General features: G+C 33.6%; 1 pseudogene; it reads right to left on the bottom strand.

The window, feature by feature from the left end:
• Positions 1–793: 793 nt before the first annotated feature.
• On the bottom strand, positions 794–17,877 carry LOC128237667 (copine-8-like; annotated as a pseudogene).
• Between the last annotated feature and the right edge of the window lie 2,192 nt (positions 17,878–20,069).

The raw sequence follows: 20,069 nt of genomic DNA, 5'->3' as shown, positions 1-20,069 counted from the left end.
ATAAACTAGAATCTACGTCACCGTCCGTCGGACAATTTTCCGTTAAAGGAGCCAATGTGTATTGAGTTCATCAACAAAAACATCGTTGCTTATTGCATTAATAAAATTATTCGATAGTCCATTTTGCCACTTATATCTAAAATTAATCTCTTTATACTAATCATGTTCTACAGTCATCATGATAAAGAAGCATCGTCAAAGTAAGCACTATTTCAAATGTGTACTCAATTAATCAATGATCAGATAAAGCATTGGGATCATGTACTGTTATTGAAGTAATGAAATCAAACATGGATTGAGAAACATAATCCACCAAACTGCATCCTCTCGACACAGAAAAAGTAAATTTACCAATCCCCGCATCCTCGTCACAATATATCAAAAACATTTTCTACCTGTAAATTAAATCTACCATTATCCTCTGGTTTAACATAACAAAAACCAATAAATAAATCATTATCCAGAAGGAATATATTGCTATCCAGTCGTCTTCACAGTGGAAAAACAAACTTTTGTCATTCGCATTTATTTCTTTTACATAGATAATTATACCAACGGCATCCCGTTTAGAGTTTTTAATTCTTTTTCTATTTAAACGAATTTGCTGAAATATTTGTACATTTAAATCAATAGATTGATTAGTTCATGTATCAGTAAGCATAGCTATATAATTATTCTTGAATATGAATAATTTCAGGACAATGCAGTTTATTGCAATATTATTGCAATATTTAGACACTAAACACTGTACATTAAGGACGGTTATTTTAAGTTTAACTTTCCCCTGCCATTCTTAGCCAGAGTCAGAGTCAGCACCTGCTGAGGCCACATATTCATCAGCAGGGAAAGAGTTAATGTTTGTAGCCTGAGTTTGTTGAAGGTTTACACGGCGCGCTGAAACTGACTGTTTCCGGTGTGGACCCGGTGTAAGTCTGTTTATGGAACTAGAATTATGTGAACCATCATTTTAGACAGTTGTAAGTTTGTACCATTTTGTTTATGGGCGTCCCGTGTTTCCTTATGTTAAGAAGGTTATTGAAAACAAGAGTCACGTGGCTGTGGAAAGTCGATCACCATGTCCGTTTCATGACTGTTGGCTCGTGCCGTCGGAAGGGTTACATCAGGCGAAATTTGGATTGTATTTCCGGAGTCAGAAGCAGACGGTACACACTCTGTCGTCATGACGTTGTCTGACATGATGACATCAAAAGCAGTATGGGGTGGATTTCGAGAAGGAGAAACAGATGTCCTGCCCCTTGACATCAAAATGTTTGAAGTGACGTCACAGTTTGCATGTGAGTCCATGATCGGAAATTCAACTAACCTGACTGAATGCATATAATATAAATAAAGGCCGTTCATTATTCGACTTTCTGGGTAATGTTTTGCATGCCACAACAAATACGTTAATATCTCACCAACTACTTCATGTATTGCATTGATACCTTATACAACGGATCTAAACCATTCAACCTACGTTTATAACGTTAGATAACTCAATTTTGCGTATAATGAAAATTATGGCCTTCTATTATTTGACTGCATATAATGATACTAATGGCCGTTTATTATTCGCTTTAGACGTTCTGACTAAGATGATACATATAACCACATTCAAGTCGATATCTCAGCAAATTAGTCATGTATTGTATTACAATTTTAGCCATATGCTCGTAACTATCTAACCTACTTTATTAATCTAGTTAGAAAACTCTTACTTGCATGAAATAGAAATGAGAGCCCCTTAGTATTCGACTTAGAAATTTTGGTTATTTAATTTTATGCATTTAAGCATAATTATAGATTAATATATCAGCAACTATGTGATGTATTGTATTAAGACGTTTTACAACGGACGTACTTTAATAATCAAGTTAAATAACTCTAATTTGGATATAATGCAATTTATGGCCCTTTATTATAGAATTTAACAATATGGTTAAGCTTTTGCATGCCAGTCAATATCTCACCAACTACTTTATGAACAGTATTGCAACTTTATGCAAGGATTTTCAATAATCTATAGTACGTTATCAAGGAAAAAAGATAACTTTTTTTTTTAAATTAGAGATGTTTATAATTCCGGTTAAAGATTCACAGTGATCCATGCACGTTTCTTTGTAATCCTGAAAATAACAAGCAGCGAAAAATTACAATAGGCGAGCGCGCTGTATATGCTTTTGTTATTGTAAACAAAGGGTATAACTGTCTTTAAGGTAACAGGCAACAGTAAGAGTATTTTAGTTTCAAATCGGTTATTGTCAAATTTCTGTCTATAAAACACAGGGGAACAATTTTAGCATAATTATAATTGCCTCTAAAATTGTTATTATGTTTTTTTCAGTAGAATGGAAACATTTTTTGTAAATGTTTGAATTATTAGCTGATTTAAACCATTTTGGACATCCTTAAAACTCGAATCTATGGCTCGGCTTAAAATTGTTGTCTGCTACCAGTAGGTTAAAAGAATGAAAAAAAAACAACAACAAAAAATCATAAATAACCCACCTAACGGACTTCACTATTTGAATTCCCAGTGTGCATTAAATGAAAGCATTTCAGCAAAATTGTATGAATTATAAAGACGCTTTTAATTCTATTGGACGAAGCTTTTGTATTCTCGACAGAACTATGTTACCTAGAAATTCCAAAGGCATTGATAGGTATTAAGCTTTCTCTGAAAGATTTTATTTTAGCAGTGTAAGAACATTCAGAATTGTCGACAATGCCAAGTTTACATTTGACAATTCAACACTGACTTGTGTTTCTCTTTACAAACGTGGATGCATAATTATTCTTGAACCTGATCGATGTCAAAATGTTAACAGATTTCGATGTCAGTATTCGAGTATTTTAAAAGAGCAAACTGGACGAACTAAGGAGAACGATACAGTCATGCTAAGCGCAATACCTTTCCTTCCGCGCTGTTGCTTACATTGGCAAAATGCTTCCTTGTTCGATTCAACTATGTGAAACGCACCCGCAAATCAGCAGATGTATGTATACAAAATGTGCATCTCGAGACTCTCGAGCAGGAGCATTTCAGTACTGGCATCTATGAATATGAAACCACTTTAAGTGTTGCCATTGGTCCTACACGGAGACAAATCGTTTACCTCGTTAGTGAAGACATTAAATTAAATGAGCCAATCAATACATATCATCCTTCTGAGAAAGACAATATCATATGCCCGACAGAGAATAAGGAATATGACGTGACAACCACCAGTTGGAGGGAAAAACTGCAACCAAACATGACTTAAGTATATACATGTAATCACGTATAGCTTGGAATAAATGCGGGAGAGTATGACCATTGAAGGCCACATACCGAACCCACAGTCACAAGGAAATACTTTAAAATATGACAATGGAACTTTTCTTTTTTCTCGATGTTGTTCATATGCTAATTGTTAATGTACATTATGTCAACACCATTTAGAAAAAAACATAATAAATACATTATTCTAATTGATGAATACATTTCAATATTCTGTTTGTAAATTACAGTGATTGTTTTGTTTTTGATGCAAACTGTGATTCGTCTTTAAATTTCGTTTATAAGCCTTATTGGCGATTATATGTGTTTTTACAGGTTTTATAACTGCTGATATCTGTCAATCCTGAAAAATAGCCAGTCTGCCAAAAGCTTGATTAATGGACATATCTTTCATTTCAATGTTCTTTTTATTGTGCAACGATGCAACACCAATCTTAACAACTGTACAATAGTCAGAATATTAACATTCTAAATAATATATTAAGTGTAGCGTAAGAAGCGAATCAAAGAACAACCAATATTGTGTTGTCAATGTGCCTTTTGATCAGTTACAGTCCACCAAACCCGATGACTTGTACAGCGATCAGGTCTGCTCTGGTTCCCCGTTCTAATCCCTCTCTCCCAATAATCAGAATGAAATCATTTATATATCAGTTGCTTTCATTAACATAACATAGGACTAATGTCTTTAGACTCACTGTTCATTAACAAATTCTGGATTTACTTTTACGACATATGAACCTTGTGATAGCTGAATATTGTACAGTTTTATACATTTTATAACCCATATATATCAGGTGGAATATACTTTATATAGAAACTGACTTCTTAATTGTTGTTAGTTGTTATTTCTTAATAAATCTTAAACAAGAATGCCTTCCATTAACCTGCATTCTGTACATAACTTTTGCGATTAATTTACTTATTTTACTATAAGGTATGTTGCATAACAAGTGTTTATGTACGAACAACAATATTTGAAATGCTTGATATGCCTTAGGCTTTATTGGTCGAACATCAATGCCGTTTTTTGTTTTTTTTAGACATATTTGAATACATATGTTTGCATTACGTTGATACACTATAAACAATAAAGGATTGAAACCAATCTGGGTCTAATTCGTTTTAATTCCAATCATCCTCAATTACGTTATATAAATATTAACCCTTAACATTAAAACCCCTTTATTTTGAAAAATAAGATTATTGTTGTTGGATTCCTCTCTTCATACGTATATGTATTAAGTTTAGATTGAAATAGTTTCGTCATTAAATATTTTTGTTGAAGCGTTTTGACAGGACAGTAATCTGGTGTTAAACATCATCATGAATTTAAATTTGAATCTCCCAAAGATTTTTTTCTGAAACCGAAAGTACACGGTTCAAACAAACATGCCGGTTTTAATTGAAAAAAAAGAGAGTATTTTTGCCACTTATTGAATAACAAAAGAAGAATAGTCACTAAGACAATCAAGACGAAACCAAGACTTGATTGGGGAAGTAAACGCCATATTTTTAAATTGATATGTTTTACATGCCTCTTAAAGCTGTCAAATATACACTTAAGGTCAGTCATCCATCATTAGGGTGCAAATATGTGTTTGTGCATCATTTAAGATATTTAAATCGAGATTATTTTGTTCAATTTATATTGAATTACATTATATTATTTTTGTGTGAATTGCTTTTAACATTTTTAAAACACCATAATGACGCTTCTATTATGATATTATACATTTCTGAAAAGTAATGAATTCGAACTTTACGATGACAATTTAGACATATTTTTATCATTTTGTTCCTTAAAATATAATTTCTTAAATTAGTAAATTAAAGCTATAATTATTGTTAAAACTTTGAAACTTCAGCTTTGGGAAACTAAAATGAAACTCTACCAATAACATTTTTTTGCATTAAAAACTGATCTTTGGATATCCTTAATAACTTATTCCACTTCCTCAAGGTGTTAACGCCAAACGTTCTGAGTGACATTCAATACAGTAACCGAGAGAATATTTAATATTCACTCAAATCCTTTGAACTTAACTTTTAGACAATAACTAGCAAAAACACAACGTACACTTTATTTTGTATATTTATTACAAAATGACTAGTTGTGGATTTTTTAATGAATTAAAATGCAACAGTACAGTACAATATTCGTTTATCCATACTATATGGCCGCCATCCCATAAAACAATCATAGTATGCAGTATATGTTGGAGCGCCATTTGTTATTTTTGTATTAAACATGGATATAAACAAAACCAAAAAAGGTAATTGTTAAGCACAACATATAGAAAGTAAAGTCTAATTGATATCATTAACAATAGGAGTAAAGATAGGTATACATTCGACAATTATATAAGTAATACTTAGATATGATTATTATTCCATACCTCCGTCAGCATAGTTACCCTTATAGTATAACATCTGCAGATGATTGTACAGTAAATGACGAAAAACAATTGTCAAGCACCGAGTTCCGACTTATTAGGCTGGTTCTAGAAGCCGACCGTCTACTTAGTCCTCTACCCTTGGTCTGGCTTGTATTGATCAACGAAGCACTAGAGTGTGACCGTGGTAAACTGGTAAAACTTGGCTTGTTTGGTATGATATCCTTCCGCCGCATGTATTCTGTGATCTGCGATGAAATGACTGCTAGTGTTTCACGGGCCTACAATTGTATAAATTGAAAATAGTATGGTGTAATAAGTCTTTTCCATTGACCATCATATGGCTAAAAAAAGACTGTTCACAATAAAGAAGTGCACAAAATGTAATTTGAGCTGATACATACCAGTCGGTTGAGATCAATGGTTTGTCCGTTTTCCCATGAAAATGATATGAAATGTGTATGCTTCCGGTTGAGTGACGTCGTTCTGTTTTTTAGGCCGACAAAACCAGTGCTTTCTTGATTGAAACATTCCTGATCAAAATATAAAGTTGAAATACAGGTATTAAGTTTTGTTTAACTTGTTTATATAGAGTTTGGTAAATGTTAGTAATTGAAATCTGATATAGTTGTTAAGTATTGAATTCGACATTAACAAGCGAAACAGTAACGCAAACAAAAACCATTAAAATATATTATAAAATAGAATTTAATAAGACCTAACGTTTTGTTTCTTTTCCCCGGAATACAAATGGCACCGTTCTTTCATATATACCTACTGCCAATTTTCCATTAAACAAAACTGAAATATTGCCATTAAACTAAATCCACCGATCAGCGGTGTTAATTTCATTTTACTTCGCTTTACATTTCGTATTGTCTATCATATTATGTATGTACCTCAAAAATCTAAGACGATATGTACTATTTACCATGAGCGTAAAGTCTGCTGGACCGACACCGGCAAACACAACCGTTAAGGGCAAGTGGCTTATAGAGGTCAGGCGTTCAAGAACGTCATCTATGTCGTTCAAAATGCCATCCTAAAATAATAAAACCCTGTTTTTAAATCATTTAAGACTGTCCCTTTTTATTTAATGCAGTTTCTCCACCGCCCACAAGACGTTCAAGAGATGGAACGTTTAAGGAAAGTGAGATGGTGAATTGCGTTTATTGTGTAGGCGAGATGATATGCCAAATTTAACCAAATATTTTGGGATCTGCCTTAAGTCTTATTGACTGAATGTTTAAGGATTAAGCGGTAATTTCTTTGAGAATTGGTATTTTTGTATACTATTGTTTAATTAGGAGCAGTAATCTCAAATGAAACTTTCGAACAATAGAAACATATGAGTTAACACCAGTAATATGTTCTGTCCCGTTAGCGCACTCGCTTCACACCAAGCCGACACGGGTTCGATTTCCAGCCTTGGCGCATGTAAGTTTGGTTAATGGCCATCAAGCCGGACAAGTGGGTTTTCTATTGGTTTCCCCCACAACACAAGGCAACACTCTTGCGCAACATTCTGCCAACGAAAGTGCTTAATATAAGTTGCAATAGCTTGTTTAACAATCGTTGTAAAATGAATATGTTTAACTAATCTAATATGTACTAACGGATGTCTCTGAATATGTTTTGAATTCAAAATATATATATTGACATGAATAGAACATTATCACAACAATATGACAAAGTATCTAGATCTAACCGCTATGACGAGGAGGACATGGTAGACCTGGCTGTCCTGTGTGGGCTCGCGCACCGCCAGAGACTCAGCAAAGGAGATCACTGGCTTCAGTCGCGTGGGACCCGACATTCGTAAATGCTTCACAGCCTTCTTGTACCGGCTGATGGCTCTCTAGTGTAATCAAATGAAAGTTATAACCGTAAGTCAGTTATTTTGATTGTCACTTTTAGTCCTTCTCCGGGAAGGACAACCTATTAGTTAATGCTCCTTAATAATTTAACTGGCATGACCCTCATTAATACGCATTCCGCAAACTACTCACTTGTGTATGTCGGTTTAAAAATCTAGATAAAAGCTATAAGCTATTCTCGAAATACATCCGGTTTTAAAAAATATTAACCTTAGGAACTTTCACAGTTCAAACATTGGCTCGAAAGAACACATTCAAAATTCATTAAAATGACTGTCCTAGTTATCTACGATCAAAGTTGTGCGTGAGGGGCGTCGCACGGATACATGGATAACAAAGGGGCTTTAAGATGTGTTAAGAGGTAATAAGAAAAAATAATCAAGATTTATAAACATTTATTGATTCTGCGAATCCGATTTACGATGCGGCGTACGAATAACTGTGTCAACGTCTATCAAAAGTGTTTATTAGGGCGTCCTAAGGGAAGCTGCGTAGCAAAGGGCTATGCAAAAACGGGATTTTGAAAAAGATGAATTGAAACACCAATACTCTCAAAAATATATAAAAGAAACGGAAGATGTGTTGATTTCAGTTTAAGAAATCGCTCGACTGTGTCCGTGATCACTGACCAATTATATTTTGACATTCGTGACATATATATTTACCTCAATTCCATATTCGTGAATCTGTTTCCAATCGTTCGAAAGTGGAAATTCCAATCGTTCGAAAGTGGAAAACAGTGATTTATAACAGACGACTTTTTTATCTTGGCGCCAAATCCCATCATACCTATTTTCTGCGTTGTGCGGTAACGGCAAATAACTCCTCCTTACGTCTCTATAACTTTCATGTAAGGTGTTTTCTATGGGACAAAAATGTAAATATACAGTATGAAGGTGTTGCAAAACGTTATTTACAATATGCTTTTAAAATACGTATATTTATATCGGCGAGGTTAAGCATTGCTTTAAATTGTATCGAAAATCATAATATGTAGTGTTAGAAATTCTTCCGCTATTTTCATGACTTTGTCCCTAAACTTTGTTCTTAACACATAAGTATTATACACATAACAATGTGTTTGAAAAAGTGTTGCCCATATCTTCAAGTGAGGCCAATCGCTCTACATTATCAATAAAGGGCATATCTCTTTACGCTGTCTTACCTAATTTTAAAGAAGCGCAAGTATCCGTTATTTGTGATTTTAATACTGTTTGTCATTTTTGCTTCTTTCCTCGGCGCAAGAGGTAGTTCTTTGTAATGGCCTTCCCTAAAGTAAAAAATGACAGCCCTTTTTTCTTCTTTTAAGTTATTCGTGTTATATGTGGATCCTAATATAATACTTAGAAAAACGAAGGAAAGCATGATTTATATCAATTCATTTCAATGAAACATTTTTAAATCATCGTATATAAGTACTCAAGAACATTATCCGTATACAATATCTGAAATACAAAATGAAATATTGGATTTTAAGATATGCAATAGGTCACGAGTATGATATAAAGTGGCCTGCTTTGTGAGTCATAACCTCTTTAATCATAATGCATACATTATCGAAAAAGGTAAAGGAATGAAATAAGTTAGAAACACATGAATATAAGTCGGTTTGTATTACTTCGAAAGAAAACTGGCTTTTCATAAATCAAGTTGATTCTTTCATGCTTTCAATATTTCTTTTTTTTTGTGTGAGTATTTTACATGATCTATGATTGATTGCGAATGTAAAATAGTGCTAAGCTTGTATCTGTAGGAACGTATTGCTGTTAGGTAAGTTCCTTCTTTTCCAAATATGGCATTTTTAACGAGTATGATGCTGGTGATTTGCATTTTACCAAACTGATGAAAGAAGTGCAAGAGTTCTCGAGTTAGGCAACACCTTGTTCTCTAAAGAAGTATAGAGACAGTAATAAGTATAGAACACATTTCATTTGTATTCATTTACCACGTGAAAAAAAACTATATATATTTTTGCTGCCGATTTCATTACTGTAACAGTACAAACTATTTGGGAATTTAGTTGCGATTTTAAGCTACTATTCTACAATATATTGGCTGCCTCGCTTATGTAATTTGCAAGGTACGCATCCCAGATATCGTTTAAGCATGATATTTGTGTTTGTGTAAAAAAATGATTTCTTATATATAGCTTATGCCGCGAATTGATTGCAGGTTCATAGGATGCAGGTATCAACTTCAAACTTCTCATTCCAAGTACACAAATGACTTTTTCCACGCAACGTAATATTCACCTACCAGGCTTTTCTTTCATGTTCTGCGAACATAGGGTAAATACACCATTTTTTGAGGTCATTACCATCTGCAAAAGCCCATTAAATAGTTAACAGCCCGAGTGCCAAGTACAACTTTGCAGATGGTAACGACCGAAAAAAGGTGGAGTATCGTTATGATTGCATAAAAACACACGATCAGTTACTTTTGTGAATCAAAAAGCCTTCAAAAGTCATGAAATTAGAAAAACAAACTATTTTAGTTTAAAATAACCTACTTAACAGGTACTTGTGCGACGTTATTAGCGATGTTTTTGAAAAAAATTCAAAACGCTCGATCAAGGCCAAATCAATTAACGATAGTTGGATTGCTGCTACGACACCATTTGTTCAGTGTTCAGTCAATAGGAAAATATGTTTTGTAGAGAATATACCGGATAACTTGAGTTATTTACAAACAATATATATATAGGTTAATCAATTTTTCACCAATATGTATCTTATTTTAACAAATATGTACATGTGTTTTGACAACTAATTTAAACCTGTAAATTATGAGAAAATGGCCTAGCTGAAACGCTTTGATGAATTCAGTCATAAAATGACAACTTCAATCTGTTCGCCTTCAGTAGCAGAGAATATGCTGAAAATTGATTTGTACATTGCATACGAAGTAATGGAATCATCATGTCCATATAAGGCTTATGTTCTGAATCCAATCGGCAGAAATAACATCAGTTGGGAGGAGTTGGGAATGACAATTGAAAACTAATTTACTGAATAATGCACATTTTTTACCGATATATTTTTATTGTTATCACACGCCGGTAACGGACGGAAAACACACATATTATGTAATAATGGAAAATAATGTATTTCCATACATTGGCCCTATCATCGAGAAAGGAGCGGCATATCCGGTTACATGCATTCATAACAATAATACGTTTCCGTAGTAGTTGCAGCAAATACAAAAGGGTTAACATACTTTGCTTAAATTATTTATCAAACCTACTTTTGTATAGAGTTTAGATCTCTTAGCTTGCTACCCGTCGGCCCAGCATTTTATAATCACCGGTTCCACTGAAATGATAAAAATACCGCCGCTACATTTATTCAAAGAATTATTTCACCCGGAAGTGCTGAATGGATAATACGAAAAGAAGATAACACATCACTACGGTTTTTTAACGCGAGGATATAGAGCTCATATTAGTAAACATAACACATTTGTATGAAATAAAATATTAACATATTTCGTATATATATCATTGAGTGATGCTATAAAAGATAGCAGTAATGCTACTATCGCCCTTCCATGAATATTATCACTCAAAGGTACCGCCCCTTACACATACAACATAATTACAAACTAAAGTTACTGTAAACAGTAATGCATGTGATAATGTGTTATGAGGTAATCTGATATATTAAAGTATCTTATCTTGAAAAAGTATTGATAAAAAAATGTATTGATGAAAAAAGAACCCGAAAAAATGCCATTGCAGTCTAATTTATCATATCGAAGCTATGTCAATTCGGTTACTTTTGTACTTATTTTATTGTAGTTAATGACCTAGGATCAGATTTAGACGCAAAATATGTTTAATGCAACACTTTATTGACTCACTGTTCAATACTTGCCTTTCTTTTCCTTGTTTTGTGGTAAACCAACAAAATGCAAAACAATGGCCAGGAAGTTTATAGCCAATATGCTGATAACGATGGTCAGTTTATCAATTTTTAAGGCTTTATTTAAAATATAAATTTAAATTGTTTTAAGCATAGCAGTGTTGTTATCATTTTCTTGTATATATTGTAACATGGCCGGTGGTGACCAATCGTGAAAAAAAGTACGATCTCTATTTCATTTAGGTAATAGTTTAATGATGGTTATAACTGTTCACAAAGGCTACAGTTAACGTTAAACAACATACAACACATTAATTGAGCGATATCCAACGACTTGTATCATACTAGGGGGCATACGTTTTCCTCTTAATATAGAATAATAAAATTAAACTTCAAGGTTTGATGACTCTAAGATTGCTATCCAAAACGCCATAGAGTCACTTCGAAAATTATAACCTCCTAGAACTAAATTGTAAGGAATAAAAATCAAAATAAAACCAGTGTGCATTGATCAGGGGAGAGCAATGCTATATTTTACGTTTTCTTTACCTGACGATGGTTAAGAGTTTTACATCTTAGACTTGAATCTTGGAAAAACGTTTATGTAACCGATTTATCAAACTATAATTACAAGTTAAACGTATTATCTATTTAGATAGTATGTCCTGATATATGTTCCTTAACTAAATCTCTCACCAAAAACGAAAGAAAGCCGTTAAGACCATCCGATAATAAAAAATCTGATGGGGCCTTAACGTACTCAGTCAAATTTCTTTAGGTTTAATAAAAAGTATTTTGCTGTACAATAGGTAGCCATGAAAACTTATTTGTGTGGGTAAAGAAGTAAAGCTAATTGAATAAAGAAAAACTGTATCAGACTTTTGTTGAAATATTTGTGGAATCTAAATGCAAATGTGTTTTGACAATATTTGTTAACTCAAAAATACTAAAGCAATATAATAAACCTATTATTGCCGTACTTTTCATATCTTTTAAAATAAGATAGATAATCATACAGTAGCGAATTACTTTTTTCCTGGTAAGCAAATACAAAAGACTTTACACAGGAGCAATCATAACAAAGCACAAGCCATTCCATATAAATATCAAGACTTATTTAGATGCTAAGCATCAAAGACGTCGCGAATGATTTTGAAACATGACTTAAAGGAAGCAATTTCATTGGCATATAAATGCCGTAAGAAAACCTTCTAACGTTCGCGCATTGTTTTGTGTTAACCACTTAATTTGCGCGATAACTATCTAGCTAACAAGTTAATTTTCGTGGTAAGATAAATATCATAAGGCTAAAAACAGGCTTGAAAGTGCCCAGTAGTGCCACATATTACATTTTAACTGTACAAAATAAACAGTTTATGTAGTTATGGTTTGCGAATTCCACTTAATAAGTAATAAACTAAATGGTTAACGTAATAAGATTCGTGTTACCACTTAGCTGTAAATGCATTTTTGGCTCCAAGCAGTAACTGGTTAACTAGTTATGGTTTGCGAATTTCTGGACGAGTTATTAAAAACCCATTACATGTGCCCAAATGTATGTTATAACGGTACAAAATATACGTTGTTTATGGTATCTTGATGTTTCCTATTTCTTTTATAAGTGTATACGATTGTTTGGTTATAAAGTTTTGTTTTTATTAAACATATATCATAGCTTTATTTTACAATAATAATGTTGCTGGTTCATTTTGATCACGTGACCCTCCATGGTTCAACGTTGAGACCTATCGCGTTTCCACGCGACTTCAATGATAGTTTGAATCATTTGGATACTTTAGACCAATTCTTTTCTTAAAGCAAATTACGATCTAGATCATTGTTCAACTAAATTCACCAACGGGATGAAACCGGTCTGACTGTTTCAATAATGACTTATAGATTGTGTCTGTTACCTCTGGTGCCAAACTGTAAACTCGAGCTGTCGATCCCAATCTCCAATACACAAACGCTGTAAACCAAGCTCGAAAGGACGCCATTTGACGTGGAACATACACTATCCGGTAAATGACATACACAAATAAATGAGTTCAAAGACCCTATGCCATGTCAGGAATTAAGCATTTCATGTTTGATACCGGTATCACAAAAAAATAATGAGCCAATAAACGACCTTACACTCTACTGTTATTTATGGGTCTGTGCTCATAAAACATCTAACTTACTTTCCTAAGGTACGTTTCTCACTGACAAAATGCAAAAAAACTTATTCATATCTAAACTACTTGACTTTTATGTTGCAAACACTTGTTCTTTTTGACAAACGCTAAGCTTTTTTCGATTGGTTATTGAATACCATCACAGCACAAAATATGCAAAATACACAAAATATGTTAGTACACCCACCAATTCTCTATAGTATTACTCTTAAATACAAAGATTGCCTCAACGTGCAATTGATTTTTGGACAAATTTAACTTAAGAGGAAACCTGGGATGTTGTGTATTCTTGTCCGTCTCCGTGCGATAAATTGGATGGAACGTCACATTGTCGATACTTCCGGATATCTCATGGTACACGTCAGGCTGTCGATACTGCGGGATATCTCAAGGTTCACGTCAGGCGGAAACAAGAGACGTCACATTGTCGATACTGCGGGATATCTCAAGGTACACGTCAGGCTGAATCAAGAGACGTCACATTGTCGATATTGCGGGATATCTCAAGGTACACGTCAGGCTGAAATAAGAGACGTCACATTGTCGATACTGCGGGATATCTCAAGGTTCACGTCAGGCTGAAACAAGAGACGTCACATTGTCGATATTGCGGGATATCTCAAGGTACACGTCAGGCTGAATCAAGAGACGTCACATTGTCGATACTGCGGGATATCTCAAGGTACACGTCAGGCTGTAAGACGAGGGAACAAACTTGAATTAATTCATTTTCATCAATAACGAAAAAAAAGCACCGAACAATGACATTTGCTTTTTTGCAAGTCATATAACCTCATAAACAAACAGTCATAGCTATTTTTGAATGTGTTTTTATAGTTTCTGAATTTCAATGTTATATTATACACGTCAATGTCGTTTTAACGTGTACGTGAGTAGTTTTACAGGGTTCATTTAAGCAGCCGATGTCACATATGTATCGTCAATATCAACACAATTGCAAGACGATGAAAAGAGGTTGACATTACTTTCCCTCTAGTATTCCAAGGATGAGCAGTTTAAAACATCATTTTGATATTGAAAAACATAGTCAAAGGCACATAACATAAAGCAAACGAAAGTGTTGTGGGGATACCTTTTTGCCTATCAGCTTGTCTTTCTTGTTTAATTTGTGTGCACCGACATGGAACGACACATTATCTCGACATTCACGAATGCACACAGACGTAATGCTGATAAGCCCACGACATCGCGCGCTACCTTAAAAAGAACATAAAATCGATCTACTCATTTCCAACGTATCATACATCCACAATATCATCAAATAAGCTTTGTTTTTCATTTGTCGTCAATGTGAATAATGCAATGAATATAAATATCAGGTCATTGTCACGCTAAAGAATAAGCCGTTTTTTTCTTTTAATAACATGTAACTCATGTTAAGATTATTGTTAAATGAAACAATTTTCTTTACAAATATTTCGTCAATCTTATGACGTGTTTTGTCAACTGATTGTTCTAGGTTTCATTTGAAAAACAGCATAGGTGAATAAATATGGTAAATGTTTCAATTAAATGCAATCAATTTGTTAAACCTAGTACTCGGAGCGTTTTATAGCGCGTGCAGATATCCACTTCCGGGTCGACGAGATCAAGGGACGATAACTCCACCGAACCAACAATGTCGTGAGGATGGAGCTCCGGGGACCTGTCAGGGAAGATAGTTAAGGCATATTTTATGACATATAAGGGGCGTTTATCCTTCCTCCACGCAATCATTAACAGCCTGGGGATAAATCGTACCTTATCGTCACAGTTTTAGGCTCGCCCGAACCGCCCCTCCTTTGCCAAGGTTCGTGTACACATAGACAGTAATGATCGTAGTGACCAACTTTTTAATGGTTTTTAAAAACAATGTCCTAACGATCATTTAACATACAGAACATTCAACCAATCCCGAATTAACCAAACCAAACATAATCTATTAAGTTAGTTCAGAAATCTGTCGTGTTTTTGTTTATTATATCATGAAAAAACATATTATCCGTCTCAATGCACGTCAGCAAATAGTCGGGATAAACTCGTTCAAAGAATTTCATGCGACAACGTCTTACAACGCCTTTAAAGAGAAATATTTATCAGTCACAAGTGTTATTATATTTGGTAAATGCGTGACCGTAAAGTGTGAAAAAAGAGTCAGTTATTTAGGTGACAAACGTATGATTTATGAATTGTTAGTTCAGTTGTATTGTGTTGTAGGCAACAAAAGGATCAAGTCAATCGAAACCTATATGGCGGCTTAAAATGGTTCAATGTCAATGTCTAAATAACCTCCTGTAAGCCATTGACGCTAAGAGCATGCAATACCACCCCAACATTATGAACAACGATCAACCATTATCAACTGGCTTTGCGTCGTGTCATTCAAAGTTAAGTAAAATTCTAATGATACGCATTTTGTATCAACATGGCTGATTGCCGACAGATAAGTGTTTTCAACGTCGTAAAATATTTGCTTTGTTAATAACCGTAATTTGTTATAGGCTACTTGCCTCACATTATATAAATGATACTGCCAAACGTTGACGTCAAACTTTAACATGATGAATGTAATGTATGCAGTCCTTTTATTCTTTATATTATGATATTGTCAAATCATTAAGCTGTGACCTAATTTTTGTCACGAAATCGATTTACGCTTACTCTAAACTCATAGTTGTTATAACATATACACAGAGAGGGATTAATTGTGACTTTTTATGTCCTAGCCATACGTGCAAATATGAGTTGATTGTTCTCATTTACATACAATCATTTCCAATTGGTAGCAGAGAAACTGGCTAAGAATCTTCTTTTATGAGACATAGAAAAAGAATATCGAACGTAAAAAACAGGACATATTTATTAGTCATATACCATGTTGCAAGATTGTTTTGTCGAGTGTAAATAAGCTGACCAAACGTTGATGTTTTTAAAGAAAGACAGTAGTGATCAAGTATTACACAGTCAGAATACATAATAGGAATATAAAACAATATGAAACGGACCGTGTCAATTCTCAAATATCACAAATATTTCAACATTGCATATTATGTAAATCAAGTTTTCTTAAGTTTAGAATAACAAATATACGAGTTTAATACTGTGTATATAAGAGTAAATATTTGTTTATCTGTGATCAATGTCGTACCGTAATGACCAATTATTGAAAGTAAGACTTAATTATAGGAAAAGAAACTAATATGAAAGGGACTCTGTCAATTTTCAATTTGAACAATATTTCAATATTTAATGTGAATCATGTTTTCTCAAGTGAGGAATAAAAATATACGAATATAGGAAATATTTACGGTGTTGATAAGAGTAAACGTTTGTTTACCTGTGATCCATGTCGTAAACAGAAAACATGAAATTCTGCAGCACGCTCGGATCGAAGTCCAAAACAAAGGACCCAACGAACTAAAATATGAATGTAGAGTAGAATGGAAATGGACAGTATGTGCATGTCATTGTAGATCGATATTTCTTATAACTTAATAATGAAAGTTTAACCTCTAAAATAACTTCATTTGAACAGCTTTCGGTATTATGAAGTAACAAATTATTGGTTGAAATATTATTTTTTTTGCTGATATATTGTACGCAATTTAGAACATGTTAAATATTAAGACAGCATCGTAATCTATTCATTTAGGTTAGGGTTTATAACACCTGCGAATAGGTTTTAGTAATTGTGGTTTTCCGGATGACCGATGTTATATACAGCGTTAAAGCTCATTTGTGAAACAAGTTATTACAGTTATCCCAATGGCTGTCGTTGAAACACTGTTTCATGATAATGTCCTTATGCTGAAGGGTCGACCGAAATTCTCAACGAAAAAGAATGATCGAGCTAAGTAACCATTAACCAAACCCATATTTGGAAGTCCACTGTGTCCCCCGGTGGCAAGGTTGTTGGCTAAGATTGGTCTTGTGGTAAGGCGTTCGATTCACGAAAAATACGCCTTGTGTTCAAGCTCAATCTGGCATGTAAGACTCATTTTCGTTCCTACCGACAAAACCAACTTGTACACTTTCCAATTGAGCAAAAATTAAACCTGTAAAGTTCAACTAAATATGTACAGTGCATTTTAACGTATTCTTGATGGCTTCAGTCCGCCCGACCTCGCGCCACTGTCCGAAGTGTTTATAGAAGAACACACACATTGGGTCGCTCTTTGTTAGGGTATCCAGGTCCGTAAGCCCCGTGCAATTCACCAGAATCTCGTAGCGCGTACCTGCTAGTGCACTTCCGGTACGCGTAAGGCTACCCTCCTCCGCCTCCATATAAGATCTGACAGAAAATATACTTTGTCAGATCCGTCTTTTTTACACTTTGAGAGCAGTGGGTGTTTTAACCTTAAGCACATACCGTAGCAAGAGCTACGTCCTCGTATATCAATGTTCAAATGTTTCTATAGTATATCATGGGTAATAACTAGACAAACATGTTTACCGTAGTTACTGGGACTTACTTTACTTGAACGTATTGTCATAGTGAACATGTGGACGAACTATCATGTATTTCAGGTTATGGCTGACTTAAAGCTAGTGGGATGTAAATATGTTTGAGTCTCTAGTTCATTATCGATTGGGCCCATGCCTTGTGCTCCTAAACGGGGTTTAATTTCGACAACCGGGCGTGTACCTATAGTTTTTATTTTATTATTACTAAAGATTGAAATATTTGCACGTCCCCGCCGCAATCATTGACAATACATCGTTGTTGATTCTATTCTAATAACAATGAAGAGCTAACATTAAACATGCTTCAGAGCGAATGTCTTTTACAAGATTGAGCTTAGGAAGTACCCTAAAAAGAATCCGTGATCCATTCTTTTTAAGTATATAAGTCGTAACTTTAAAATCCTTAAATCTCTAGAAACATTAGAAATGACAACAAATATATTTATTTCATTTTTTCTCAACTTTTTATTTATCGCTTATACTTGCCAAAGTTCAATTAACGCAGTTATATAGAAAATAACAAAAATTAGACACTAAAATCATTTTTATTTACAACTATTTATTAATTAAAACGGGTTCCACGGCCGTTATTCAACAAACTACTTAAGTCACTTCATAATTTAAGTCGATTTCCTCAAATCAGTCCGATTAAAACGAAGTAAAAGTGTTTTAAGTATATACATGATATACGATTGATAAACATCAAGTATTTTAGATAGTGTATATTAAGTTATAAAATGATATAATCAAGGAGATAATACCTTCACTTTGGAAAATACCTTATTTACCAATTTCAAATGCTCTCTTGAATAACGATCAGGCAAACTTGAAACTGAATTTTATTAAATCCGTTTCAAAACTGCTAGCTTATCACGATTCATTAAAGGATACACAGTTTGAAATGATCAATTTAGGCTATCACAATTAAATATTTATGAAGCCATAATAATGCTCGTATAGTGAGACAGTTTGTATGATTCAAAGACTGATTAGTAACATACAGTTCACAAAATAAAACAAACCTTTAATGAGTGATATCTATCCTTCCAGTGAATCCAGCATGTGTCAACTCTAAAGCAAAATTTATTGTTCGATATCTAATAACGCCATGAAGTATGCTACAAACAATTTAGTCCATTAAGTGATTTATTCTTAAATTATGACTTAAGTACACTTTTTGCTCATTAATTAATTATTTAAAAGAATAATGAGCATTGATGTTTATTAACAAAATGCATGAGATAATGTGCTTTTAAAATGCATAAATCACATATAATTTTGTATCGTGCCATGCTTTCATTTGAACAAATATGGGTTGAGATTGAGATTGAGAAATGAGAAAATAAGTGCGTGATACTGAGGCCTGCATGAGAAAATTAGGCACTAGGTTTGGCTATCTAAACACAATCAGTGACCTTCATCCAACCGACCCCAAATTCTACCTTTATAAAATTTCGATATACCACGTTTAATCACTGCACATCACAAAACTGTTTATAATTGTCTTTACAAATTGACATTGACGGTGAACCTTAAAATTAATCCTAAGGTACGTCTTTACCCTTAAGGTAATACTCACTTTTTTAAAAGCAAAAACCATCAACATAGTTACAATCATGGTACACTATGGGACTTATATCCAAATTTTGAAGAATTTTTCACCATGAATTAAAAAGTTATTTGTGTTTTTTTGTGTCCACCCCCTAAACTTCATAACAACACAGAACGACATGTACATTTTTTGACTTTATTTTAATTTTTATCTCAAAATCAGGGATTGAGACATAAAAACAGTATTGCCTGGTGATATAAACATTAGCTAACAGGAAAAGAATGTTTCAATGACAAATGTATTGAAAAATATGAAAAAAATAACTTTTACTGATCTTTGCGCTATTCATAAAATAGCTTTTTCTGATTTAAAAAAAATACAGCAATTTTACTAAATTCATAAAAAAATAGTATAATATAAGAACAGCTGGTGAAAATATTCTAAATATTTTCTATGATGT

Source organism: Mya arenaria, chromosome 6 (genome assembly GCF_026914265.1).
Source record: "Mya arenaria isolate MELC-2E11 chromosome 6, ASM2691426v1".
Classification (NCBI taxonomy): Eukaryota; Metazoa; Mollusca; class Bivalvia; order Myida; family Myidae; genus Mya; species Mya arenaria.
Note: the sequence above shows the minus strand (reverse complement) of the source record. Positions and strands in the feature narration are given on the sequence as shown.